This window comes from Helianthus annuus, chromosome 11 (genome assembly GCF_002127325.2).
Source record: "Helianthus annuus cultivar XRQ/B chromosome 11, HanXRQr2.0-SUNRISE, whole genome shotgun sequence".
Classification (NCBI taxonomy): domain Eukaryota; kingdom Viridiplantae; phylum Streptophyta; class Magnoliopsida; order Asterales; family Asteraceae; genus Helianthus; species Helianthus annuus.
The window spans coordinates 133,592,652-133,605,225 of NC_035443.2; positions in this window are offsets into that span (position 1 = coordinate 133,592,652).

The following is a 12,574-nucleotide window of genomic DNA, read 5'->3' on the forward strand; positions in this document are numbered from 1 at the left end:
GGCTGCTGCTGAAGGCTGCTGCGGAGTGGTGCTGCGAGTGCACCGGCGAACCAATGGAGCGATTGAAGCATCGGAGTACCATGGAGTGATTGAAGCATAGGAGAGTTGTGGCTAGGGGTGAAGTACCAATCATGCTGCTTAAACCTCTCCTGAAAAGCTGTCCCCACCATTATAGGGTGATCCCCTAAAGGGCGACCCATCCGAATATCTCAATCGGCATGGTTAGGCGTACCTGATGGAGGTAAGCGACGGGTCCGTATCCTTGTCTAACGTCCATCTCGTGCTCTCCCGGAAAATGGTCATCCGGCCCGAGTGGGTTGTGGCCCACTGGCTCCTCCACATAAGCATTAGGGTTATATAAACCCTGGTAGGCTGGCGCTGGATACTGCTGCGGTGACTGGTGCAATGGTATGTACGATCCATGCGAACCATGGGGCCCGTTCTCCGAATGGGGCCCAAACGAGTGGGGTAATGACGGAGAAGTGCTGGCGGAAACCGAATGCCTAGCAGGCTCGGCAAAAGACCTCCAAAGGTCGTTGGCGACTGTGTTGTGTGTGGCGGATGGTCTCGCCTATGTGAGGGCCCTGCCTCATGGTCGTGGGTAGTAGCAAATCCTCCTCGACCTCTCATTCTTGGCGGCATAGTGATCCTGTCAAAAATCAAACAAGTTGCACAACAATATATATAAGGCAATGCAATAATAAATAGAATGAAAATAAACGAAATGTTGAACATTTCCTAAGTTCTTTGTCTAGACTCGAAAATCGAGGAATGTGCAATTGTGTAACTGAGATTAAACACATTAGGATAGTGTTTAATTCACTCAGCGTTGGCTCTGATACCAACCTGTCACACCCCGATCTCCACGTGTCACCGGTGGGCCCGGTGTGGGGTACAGTGACGTAGTTGGCATCGTCATAGACAATCAACACAATATAATAATGCACAGCGGAAGCAGAATAGAAACATTTCAACTTTTAAATAAAGTGTAATAATAAATATCACAGTAGTTGAAATGGATCCACAGGCGGATCAAATAAAAATAGAAATAAATAGTTCAACAGATATATGTCGTCCGAGTTTGCGAGACTATTGTGGACGCTCTCTAGGAAACAGCCAGCCTATTTCCGTATAGTACCTGCACTTAATCTTTTGGGAAAAATACGTCAGTTTACACTGGTAAATACAAATCGACCGACTCATTTTGAAAATGATTGAAAATTGATTTAAATGCACAAGGCATAAATATTTTTATTAACTTGGGATAATTATATAATATAAACTTGTGAACGATTTACATGCACTCGTATCTCTGGTGGCCCGGGATCTACTGTCCGGGCTAGAGATTAAATGACACACCACATTAAAGAGTTATACACGTCGGGTGTACGCCTACACCCCGTGCTCTGGTCGTGGCCATCTCGTAAGATAATGCCAAGGATATCCGGGACATGGTCAATAACCCCCCAAAGCCTTTAAGTAAGACAAGACTGTTTAAACGAAATCACACAAGCTATTCAAGACTGTACACCCATAGGGCGCAGGACTTGTGCGCCCGATCAAGCGGTATTTTAAATACCGTACCCCAAGCCCGTATAGGGAAAATAAGTCAAAATGTATTTACCTGAGCAAGTATAAGTCACAAACGATAAGTGGTGGTAGCTTTTACCGGGCTTCCTAATCTGGAACAAAGGTTTATAATTAACCTATTAGATTCCTAACGGCCTTTTATTTAAGCTTAAGCTTTGACCGGTTAGTTTTAGGAATGATACGGTTTACGCACGATTAAGCGAAAGACCGGATAGAATGTGATTTAGACCCGACAAGTTTGAATACTTGTATATTATGGGTATACTAAATACATTCTGGATTTTGAGATAAAAATGACGACGTTTGACCCGGTTCGGTCAATTTACGCAAACTAGTTACGTAAACCGAACCGAACGCAATAAGGGCGATACGGGTAGCCAAATGATTCAAATGCAAGTTCCCTGAAGTAATATGCTTAGAATATGATATTATATCAGTAAGTTATGTTCTATATTGCCCGGAATGGTTTTAAACCCAATTTATGCCTTAGAAGGGCATTTTGGTCATTTAAAAGATAATAAAAGGGTAAAATTAGAAATCTGAGTTTCGGGTCTGGTTCATACAGTAAATATACTTAATATAACATATTATATCAGTAGGGTATGACCCATATACCAAATATATCATTTAAAACCAAACTATGCACCGTAGGGGCAATTTAGTAATTTCGCAAGGGCTAAAAATGCCAAAACTGGAAATCTGAGTTCATATACTTATACTTACTGTTATTATGTGAAAATATGTAAGTTACATCAGTAGGTATAGGTCTCATATGTTTAAAACAAGTATAACGCTTACTATGCGCTTAAAACGCTAAAAATACGATTTAAGGGCGATTTCGGGTTTTCACAATAAATCTGAGATTTTTATATTTCCAGAATACTTAAAATAATTTATTCATCATATAAAATCAGTAGAAAAAGGTTTCGGGTCAAAAGGATGTGTAAAACTCATTTTATGACTAAAACGGTCAAAACCGACATAAGCCGAAATGACTAGGTGATCTAGGATCCGTTCAGCCAAAAATTAATTAAAAATCATCAAAATTCCTAGAATATTATAATACATCAGTTGGTAAAAAGTTTTGTACCAAAACGTGGCCAGAAACGGGTTCTACGCAAAAAGGACCGTTTATGTAAATTTATAATATAGTTTTACGCTAATGGCCATAACTCACAATCTGGACCACCAACTGATCCGAAATTTTCGGTGCAAGTTCATATATTAAAAATAAAGATTTCTATCCTTTCACTTTTCCAAAAATCCCGTTTTAAATCAAAAAGGGCAAAATAGTCAACTTTATGCATAAACCGGAAACATGCATTCGAATAGGCTAAACATAGACTCAATCAAAGAAAATTCCAGAAAGTTTAACTAAAATATAAATAGTCAAAAATACTTTCCAATACAGATCTCGAACATGCATGTATGAATCCGAATCGATAGTCTACGAAATAATCGTTTTACAAGACTTTCGGTTCCGATTCGTGGCTATACTATAGATTGTCGAGTTGATGATGATTAAAACACATTCTTATATATATTACAAGTTATTTTCAATGATCAATCAGGTTGCATGTCATCTATATCATTAATCATGTCATTTTTCACAAAAATCGCTTCTGTTGACTTTTTAGAAATAGGTTTGACTCGACATTAAGCATGCATGTGGTGGGAATCAGTTAGTAACCTTTAGAGGGTTTGTTTCCCACATAAATACCAATCTATAACAAGTTTCAATTCGTGAAATGACTGAAAGAAATCCGTTTAATCAGAAAGTCAAAGGTTATGAACACCCAGTTTGACTTTTAGCAAGAATCACTACAAAAACGGATTAAAGAACGAATTGAAGGCTTACAAGAGTCCTATAGATGTTTAGTGAACACTAGGATCCGCCTTGTTGCTCAGATTTCCTCCAGAAAGCTTGCTTGAAGTCCTTGGATATTGAGAGCACTTGGTTACAATGAAAAATGATCAAGAAATGTGATCAAGACCTGATTTAAAGCCAAAATTTCGAGGCCACTGTAGTAGTAGCCATGCAAGACATGTCATTGGTGCATTTGGAGGCGAAACCAGCTGTTAGGCACCCAAAATCGGACCCAAATTCACCCAAATACGATTTCTGTTCGCTGGGCAACCCACGCGGCCCGCTTGGGCTTTCCCAGGCGGGTCGCCTGACCCTGGTTCAGCCAAAACAAGTTTCAAACTTGACAGCTTTGACCCCTGAACTTGTACGCGATGTTTCGGCTACTTTTCTCGACCCGTAAACCCCCAAACTTGGTTTTTAAGAACCTTAGGACTTTTACCAACATGGTAATGCCCTCGGATAACTTTGCGCTCAACCGAAAAGCCCTGAAATTCGACGTTGACGCTTTTAGTCCCTTAAGTACGGTTTTGGCCATAACTTTCTCATACGTTGACGAAACTTCATGAAATTTTTACCACATATTCTAGTGAGTATATTTTAGCTATACAAAGCTTCGGGTCTGCCAAAAGTTCACTCAGAGGTATAAATTAAACATGTTGACACTTTTGGCCCCTATAGTTTACAATACTTCACTTTTGGGCAATTTCCGCGCCGTATGATCCATGAACCATCCGTTAAAGGTTATAAACATTATGTGGGGTTATCATAGAGCCTATTTATCCATTGTTGACACTTTGGACCCTTACGTTCCATAGTTTTCACTGTTTGTCACTTTTAGTCCCTCTAAAGTATGTTTTCACATAACGGAACTTTATGACACGTGTCAAGACATTATTGGACGAAATTTTTCGAGGTGTTACATCCTCACCCCCTTAAAAGAAATCTCGACCCCGAGATTTATTCAAACAAATGGGGATATTTTTCTTTCATCGTGGATTCCACTTCCCACGTGTATTCGGGACCTCTACGGGCATCCCACTTGACCTTAACAATAGGCACGTGCTTCCTTCGAAGCTTCTTTACCTGTCGATCCTCTATCGACAAAGGTTTTTCCACAAATTTTAGACTTTCGTCTATGTGTATATCTGTATGCGGTATAACTAGTGAATCGTCAGCGAAACACTTCTTCAAATTACAGATGTGGAACACATTATGAATGGCACTAAGTTCTTCAGGCAAGTTTAACTTGTAAGCGACTGCCCCGACACGTTCGATTATCTCGAAAGGTCCTATATATCTCGGGCTTAGCTTGCCTTTCTTTCCAAATCGCATTACACCTTTCCAAGGTGATACCTTAAGCAACACTTTTTCACCCACATCGAAGTGAAAATCCTTGCGCTTAGGATCCGCATAACTTTTCTGCCTATCCCTGGCAGCGTTCAAACGATCACGGATCTGAACGATCTTGTCTGTCGTCTCAAAGACGATATCTGGTCCAGACAACTGGACATCTCCAACTTCTGCCCAACAAATGGGCGATCTACACTTCCTACCGTATAGGGCCTCAAAAGGCGCAGCCTTTATGCTGGAATGGTAGCTATTGTTGTAGGAGAATTCAATCAGTGGTAAGTTCTTATCCCAGCTACCACCTAAGTCGATCGCACATGCACGAAGCATGTCTTCCAAAGTTTGAATAGTACGCTCACTCTGACCATCAGTCTGAGGATGGTAAGCCGTACTAAAATTCAAACGAGTGCCCAACGATTGTTGGAAACTCTTCCAAAAATGTGACGTATATCTAGTATCTCTATCCGAGATAATAGATATAGGTATACCATGTAGCGCTACTATCTTATCGACGTATAATTGAGCTAACATATCTGAGCTATACGTCTCTTTGATGGGTAGAAAATGAGCTGACTTAGTCAGTCTGTCTACAATGACCCATATAGTATCATTTCCCTTTTTCGTCTTCGGCAACTTGGTGATGAAATCCATTGTCACCATTTCCCATTTCCACTTGGGAATTTCAGGTTGCTGAAGCAAACCTGACGGCTTCTGATGCTCGGCCTTGACTTGCGCACAAGTCAAGCATTTGGCCACATACTCGGCCACGGACTTTTTCAAACCAATCCACCAGTAGTTTGATTTCAAATCCTGGTACATCTTATCAGCTCCAGGATGAACGGAATATTTAGAGCTGTGGGCCTCCTGGAGGATAACATCCCGAAGTCCTCCATAAACTGGAACCCATATTCGTCCGTTTAGTCGTAACATTCCATCTTTGTCGTGGGATAACTGCTCCTCAGTTACTCCCAACTTTTCTGCAGGATAGTTAGCTTCCAGCACAGCTTCCTTCTGTGCAGCTAACACCCTTTCATTCAAGTTATTTCTTATCTCAATGCGCTTGGCATTGATTCTGATCGGTTTAATCCTTTCTTTTCTGCTTAAGGCGTCGGCAACCACATTTGCCTTGCCTGGATGGTATCTTATCTCACAGTCATAATCATTGAGAGTTTCCATCCATCGCCTTTGACGCATGTTCAATTCCTTCTGATTGAACAGATGCTGAAGACTCTTGTGATCCGAATAAATGATACACTTGGTTCCATACAAGTAGTGTCTCCATAGCTTCAAAGCAAATACAACCGCACCCAATTCCAAATCGTGGGTGGTGTAGTTCTTCTCATGCACCTTGAGTTGTCGTGAAGCGTAGGCAATGACTTTGCCTTTCTGCATGAGTACACAGCCCATGCCAGTATGTGACGCGTCACAGTACACCACAAATTCATCTATACCATCGGGCAATGTCAATACTGGCGCATTGCTCAGCTTCTTCTTCAAGATATCAAAGGATTCCTGCTGCTTAGGGCCCCAATCAAACTTAATCTTCTTACGGGTTAATGAGGTTAGGGGCGCAGCAATCCTTGAGAAGTTCTCGATGAATCTCCTATAATATCCTGCCAATCCGAGGAAACTGCGAATCTCGGTAGGAGTCTTCGGCTCCTTCCAGTTCATGACTGCTTCTACTTTAGCGGGATCTACTTGGATACCACGCTCGCTTACTACATGTCCAAGGAACTGGACTTCTCGAAGCCAAAATTCACACTTCGAGAATTTGGCATAAAGCTTCTCTTGATTCAAAAGTTTGAGAATACAACGAAGGTGTTTCTCATGGTCAGCTCGGCTCTTCGAGTAGATAAGGATGTCATCAATAAAGACTATGACGAACTTATCTAAATAAGGTTTGCAGACGCGATTCATGAGATCCATGAACGCGGCTGGTGCGTTAGTGAGCCCAAACGGCATCACTAGGAACTCGTAATGTCCATAACGAGTCCTAAACGCGGTCTTGTGTACGTCTTCCTCCTTGACCTTCAACTGATGATAACCTGACCTTAGGTCAATCTTGGAGAAATAGCTTGCTCCTTGCAACTGATCGAACAGATCGTCGATCCTGGGTAACGGATATCTATTCTTGATAGTGACCTTATTAAGTTCACGGTAATCGATGCACAGACGCATCGAACCATCCTTCTTCTTAACGAACAAGATTGGCGCTCCCCAAGGAGACGAGCTAGGTCTAATAAAACCTTTGGCTAAAAGCTCATCCAACTGCGTCCTCAATTCCTTCATCTCCGTTGGTGCCAATCTGTATGGTGCTCTTGCTACAGGTGCTGCACCGGGTATGATATCTATCCGAAACTCTACTTGCCTATCCGGTGGCAAACCAGGTAGCTCTTCAGGAAATACTTCAGGGTATTCTGATATAACAGGGATATCCTCAATCTTCGGCTTCGGCTCATCTATGGTAACTTGTGCCATGTAAATGACACAACCCTTCTGCATGCATCTGGATGCCTTGAGCATGGACACTTGCTCCGGCAATCCATGCTGGGTGTCTCCTTGAATAGTAAGTGACTCACCGGACGGAGTCTTAACTATTACTTGCTTTCTATTGCACAGAATCTGGGCTTGGTTACTCGACAACCAATCCATGCCTATCACTATGTCGAATCCAGCTAGCTTAAAGGGAAGCAAGGATAACGGGAAGGAATGATTCCTAATGGATATAACACATCCATCTAGAACAGTTGAGGCGGTTTCTATGGTTCCATCAGCTAATTCCACCTCATATTTCACACTTAAGGTTTTAACAGGAAGGTTTAACAGTTTACAAAACTTATTATCTACAAACGACTTATCGGCTCCTGAATCAAACAAGACTCTAGCAAAAACATCATTTACAAGAAACGTACCGGTAATGACGTTATCGTCAAGGACTGCTTCCTTTGCGTCCATCATGAAGACTCTCGTATTAGTCTTCTTTCCTTCCTCGGCCTTCTTTGCAAACTTTGGGCAGTTGGGCCGAATGTGCCCTTTCTCGTTGCAACCAAAACATGTTGCATCCTTCATCTTCTTGCAATCCACAGCTTTATGATCTGTGGACTTGCAGATCCCACAACGTTTCTCGAAAGACTGGGATTTCGTTTCCAACCGACACCTCCCAAAGTGGTGCCTCCTGCAGATCTTGCATCTGGGTTTCTCACCCGACTGATGATCATTTTTCCTAGACCCCGACCCTTTCCTGTGGTCGTTGTTCCCTCTATGTCGCTTTTCAGATCTTCGTGAGGTGTCATCCTCACGTTTCCGTTTGTTCTCCTCAGAGCTCTTCATGGCTCTCAATCTAACCACGTCTTGAGTGAGGGAGAGGGATAGATCCGCTACGGATCGAAATGTTGTAGGTCTTGAAGCTTTGACGCTGGCTTTAATCTCCGGTGCCAGACCCCCAATGAATCGAGCAATCCTACGCGGCTCCGGGGTCACCAAGTAAGGCACTAAACGAGACAGCGTGTTGAACGTAGTAAGATACGCTTGACAATCGAGGTTCTTCATGACTAAGGATACAAAATCCGATTCGATTCGCTCGACCTCGTGCTGCGGACAGAAGTTCTCTTTGATCAGGGCCACAAACTGTTCCCATGACAAACCGTACAGTGTGGCCTTACCGGCAGCTTGTAGAAGTGACTTCCACCATGCTAACGCATCTCCCTTGAATGACTGGGACACGTACTTCACGACGTCCCTATCAGCACACCCGCTGATATCAACCACAGTATCCATCTCGTCAATCCACGTCATGCAATCGACGGCTCCCTTTTCCCCAGTGAAATCTCTGGGCTTGCAGGACACAAAATACTTGTACGTACAGGACCTGCTGTACGTGTCATGCTTCAGCTTAATCTCCTGCTTTGGGACGCTGCTGTGGTTGGAGGAGTGATTATCATCCTCAACTTTCTTTGGCTCACTCTTTTTAGAAGGAGGCTTACTATGAGCCTCAGAATGAGTCTTGGGCTTTGCGTGCGTTTCTGTTCGGGTCCTACTCCGAGTACCACTAGATTCCTTGAACTGCCGATCCATAGCCTTGGCGACAGCATTATCTATCAGTGCTTGCAATTCTGCACCGGTAACGTGAATCTTTGCATTATCTGAGCGTTCCCCAGAATGACTGTTGGTTTCTTCCGATTTGGCCATTGTAGCTTTAAGCTACAATAAAGGACAAGGTCTAATTTAGAACCTAACAGTATCATCGTTCTAGACGATTTATTAACCATGGTATCAAGAACCTTAGCAGTTAATTTAAATAATTTCATTCAGGCTCTTATTAGCAATCAAGGAATGAAAATATATATATATTGGCACCATAGGCCTAGTCACATGGACATTTACTAAATTATAAATTTAGATTTTTATAGGATTATAAATTGTATAATTAAACAAATAATCCTTCACTAGACAGAGAGTCATAAACCACAACTGTCATTATATAACATAGTTATAACCCGTAGGTATCAAGCCATTAATAGACTTGTGTACAGATATAATCTGTAGATAATTTATTTACTAGGCAGGGAGTCATAGACCACAACTGCCACTATATGACATAGTCATAACCCGAAGGTATCAAGTCGTTAATAGACTTGTATACAGACAAAATCTGTAGATAATTTATTAAAAAGGGTGACATGTGTGATTTTACGAATCACGCTTAGTCAAGAATGTTAACATGTTCTCAGATGTTAACAGGGAGTTGAATCTTTTCAACCAGGTTTTACCATCAGGGCCAGGCCTGTTAATAAGGCATTCAGGCTAGGTTATACCTTACTAAGATTCTTATAAAATGGCAAATCAAATAAAAATTGATATTTTCCATTATTTTAATGTTATTCATGCATATAAATAAAATGATAAATTCAAATTAACCATTTAAATTTCTAATAAAATACCAGTACATATTTGCCCTAAACGGGACTTTGAAATAACAGGGATAACATGAATAACAGGCCCGCGCAGGGGCTAAACAAGTAACAACAATAACAAAACAAAATAAAGCAAACCCACGCAGGGGTCAACAGAATAGCATACCCACGCAGGGGTAGAATAAGATAGATATACCCACGCAGGGGTAGAGTACTGGAATAAATGTCCACGCAGGGACATGAGTACATGAAATGAAAATCGAAGGATTCAACGATCCTTCTTGCTCTTACCCTTGAGCAATTCGAATACCTTCTGGAACATGCCACGGTTGTGACGGCGATCATTTTGCATCTCCCGTCGCATGCTATCAATCCCATGCAGGATCTCCTGAACCTGCGGCGGCGACATCATAGGCGCCGGTGGTGGTGGCTGGTAGTGCTGCGGCTGCGGCGGCTGGTAACCCGGAGGGTAACCAAAAGTAGACTGCCCAGCAGTCCAAGTGTCTCCCAATGGACCACTAGGAGGGAGTGAGCTGTAGTTCACAGCTTGCCAATAAGGGTCTCCCGTGTAATCATAACCCTGAGGAAATACATGCTCGAACGGGTTGAACTGAGCGGCACTAGCATAAGCCGGAATTGGCTCTCCAAAATTCTGCGGCGGCAGAGGCGGGATCGGAACAGAAGTAACCTCCGATACGGGATGCTGAGACTCCCCTGTCTCAGACTCCCCGGGTAGAGACGTGTAGCGGCTGCTACTAACACGTGGAGGGGTGCTTATGCGAATCCCTCCGCGCGTAGACATGCGCGCATTCCTCCTAGGCCTCTGGGGCGGAGGAGGTAAGACTGGCGGCGGCGGTGGTGACGGAGTGATCACGTCACGCCACAGGGCCTCAGATAGGTCCTGCGGTAGAGGCGGCTGCTGCTGAAGCTGCTGCGAGTGGTGCTGCGAGTGCACCGGCGAACCATGGAGCGATTGAAGCATCGGAGTACCATGGAGTGATTGAAGCATAGGAGAGTTGTGGCTAGGGGTGAAGTACCAATCATGCTGCTTAAACCTCTCCTGAAAGCTGTCCCCACCATTATAGGGTGATCCCCTAAAGGGCGACCCATCCGATATCTCAATCGGATGGTTAGGCGTACCTGATGGAGGTAGCGACGGGTCCGTATCCTTGTCTACGTCCATCTCGTGCTCTCCCGGAAAATGGTCATCCGGCCCGAGTGGGTTGTGGCCCACTGGCTCCTCCACATAAGCATTAGGGTTATATAAACCCTGGTAGGCTGGCGCTGGATACTGCTGCGGTGACTGGTGCAATGGTATGTACGATCCATGCGAACCATGGGGCCCGTTCTCCGAATGGGGCCCAAACGAGTGGGGTAATGACGGAGAAGTGCTGGCGGAAACCGAATGCCTAGCAGGCTCGGCAAAAGACCTCCAAAGGTCGTTGGCGACTGTGTTGTGTGTGGCGGATGGTGCTCGCCTATGTGAGGGCCCTGCCTCATGGTCGTGGGTAGTAGCAAATCCTCCTCGACCTCTCATTCTTGGCGGCATAGTGATCCTGTCAAAAATCAAACAAGTTGCACAACAATATATATAAGGCAATGCAATAATAAATAGAATGAAAATAAACGAAATGTTGAACATTTCCTAAGTTCTTTGTCTAGACTCGAAAATCGAGGAATGTGCAATTGTGTAACTGAGATTAAACACATTAGGATAGTGTTTAATTCACTCAGCGTTGGCTCTGATACCAACCTGTCACACCCCGATCTCCACGTGTCACCGGTGGGCCCGGTGTGGGGTACAGTGACGTAGTTGGCATCGTCATAGACAATCAACACAATATAATAATGCACAGCGGAAGCAGAATAGAAACATTTCAACTTTTAAATAAAGTGTAATAATAAATATCACAGTAGTTGAAATGGATCCACAGGCGGATCAAATAAAAATAGAAATAAATAGTTCAACAGATATATGTCGTCCGAGTTTGCGAGACTATTGTGGACGCTCTCTAGGAAACAGCCAGCCTATTTCCGTATAGTACCTGCACTTAATCTTTTAGGAAAAATACGTCAGTTTACACTGGTAAATACAAATCGACCGACTCATTTTGAAAATGATTGAAAATTGATTTAAATGCACAAGGCATAAATATTTTTATTAACTTGGGATAATTATATAATATAAACTTGTGAACGATTTACATGCACTCGTATCTCTGGTGGCCCGGGATCTACTGTCCGGGCTAGAGATTAAATGACACACCACATTAAAGAGTTATACACGTCGGGTGTACGCCTACACCCCGTGCTCTGGTCGTGGCCATCTCGTAAGATAATGCCAAGGATATCCGGGACATGGTCAATAACCCCCCAAAGCCTTTAAGTAAGACAAGACTGTTTAAACGAAATCACACAAGCTATTCAAGACTGTACACCCATAGGGCGCAGGACTTGTGCGCCCGATCAAGCGGTATTTTAAATACCGTACCCCAAGCCCGTATAGGGAAAATAAGTCAAAATGTATTTACCTGAGCAAGTATAAGTCACAAACGATAAGTGGTGGTAGCTTTTACCGGGCTTCCTAATCTGGAACAAAGGTTTATAATTAACCTATTAGATTCCTAACGGCCTTTTATTTAAGCTTAAGCTTTGACCGGTTAGTTTTAGGAATGATACGGTTTACGCACGATTAAGCGAAAGACCGGATAGAATGTGATTTAGACCCGACAAGTTTGAATACTTGTATATTATGGGTATACTAAATACATTCTGGATTTTGAGATAAAAATGACGACGTTTGACCCGGTTCGGTCAATTTACGCAAACTAGTTACGTAAACCGAACCGAACGCAAT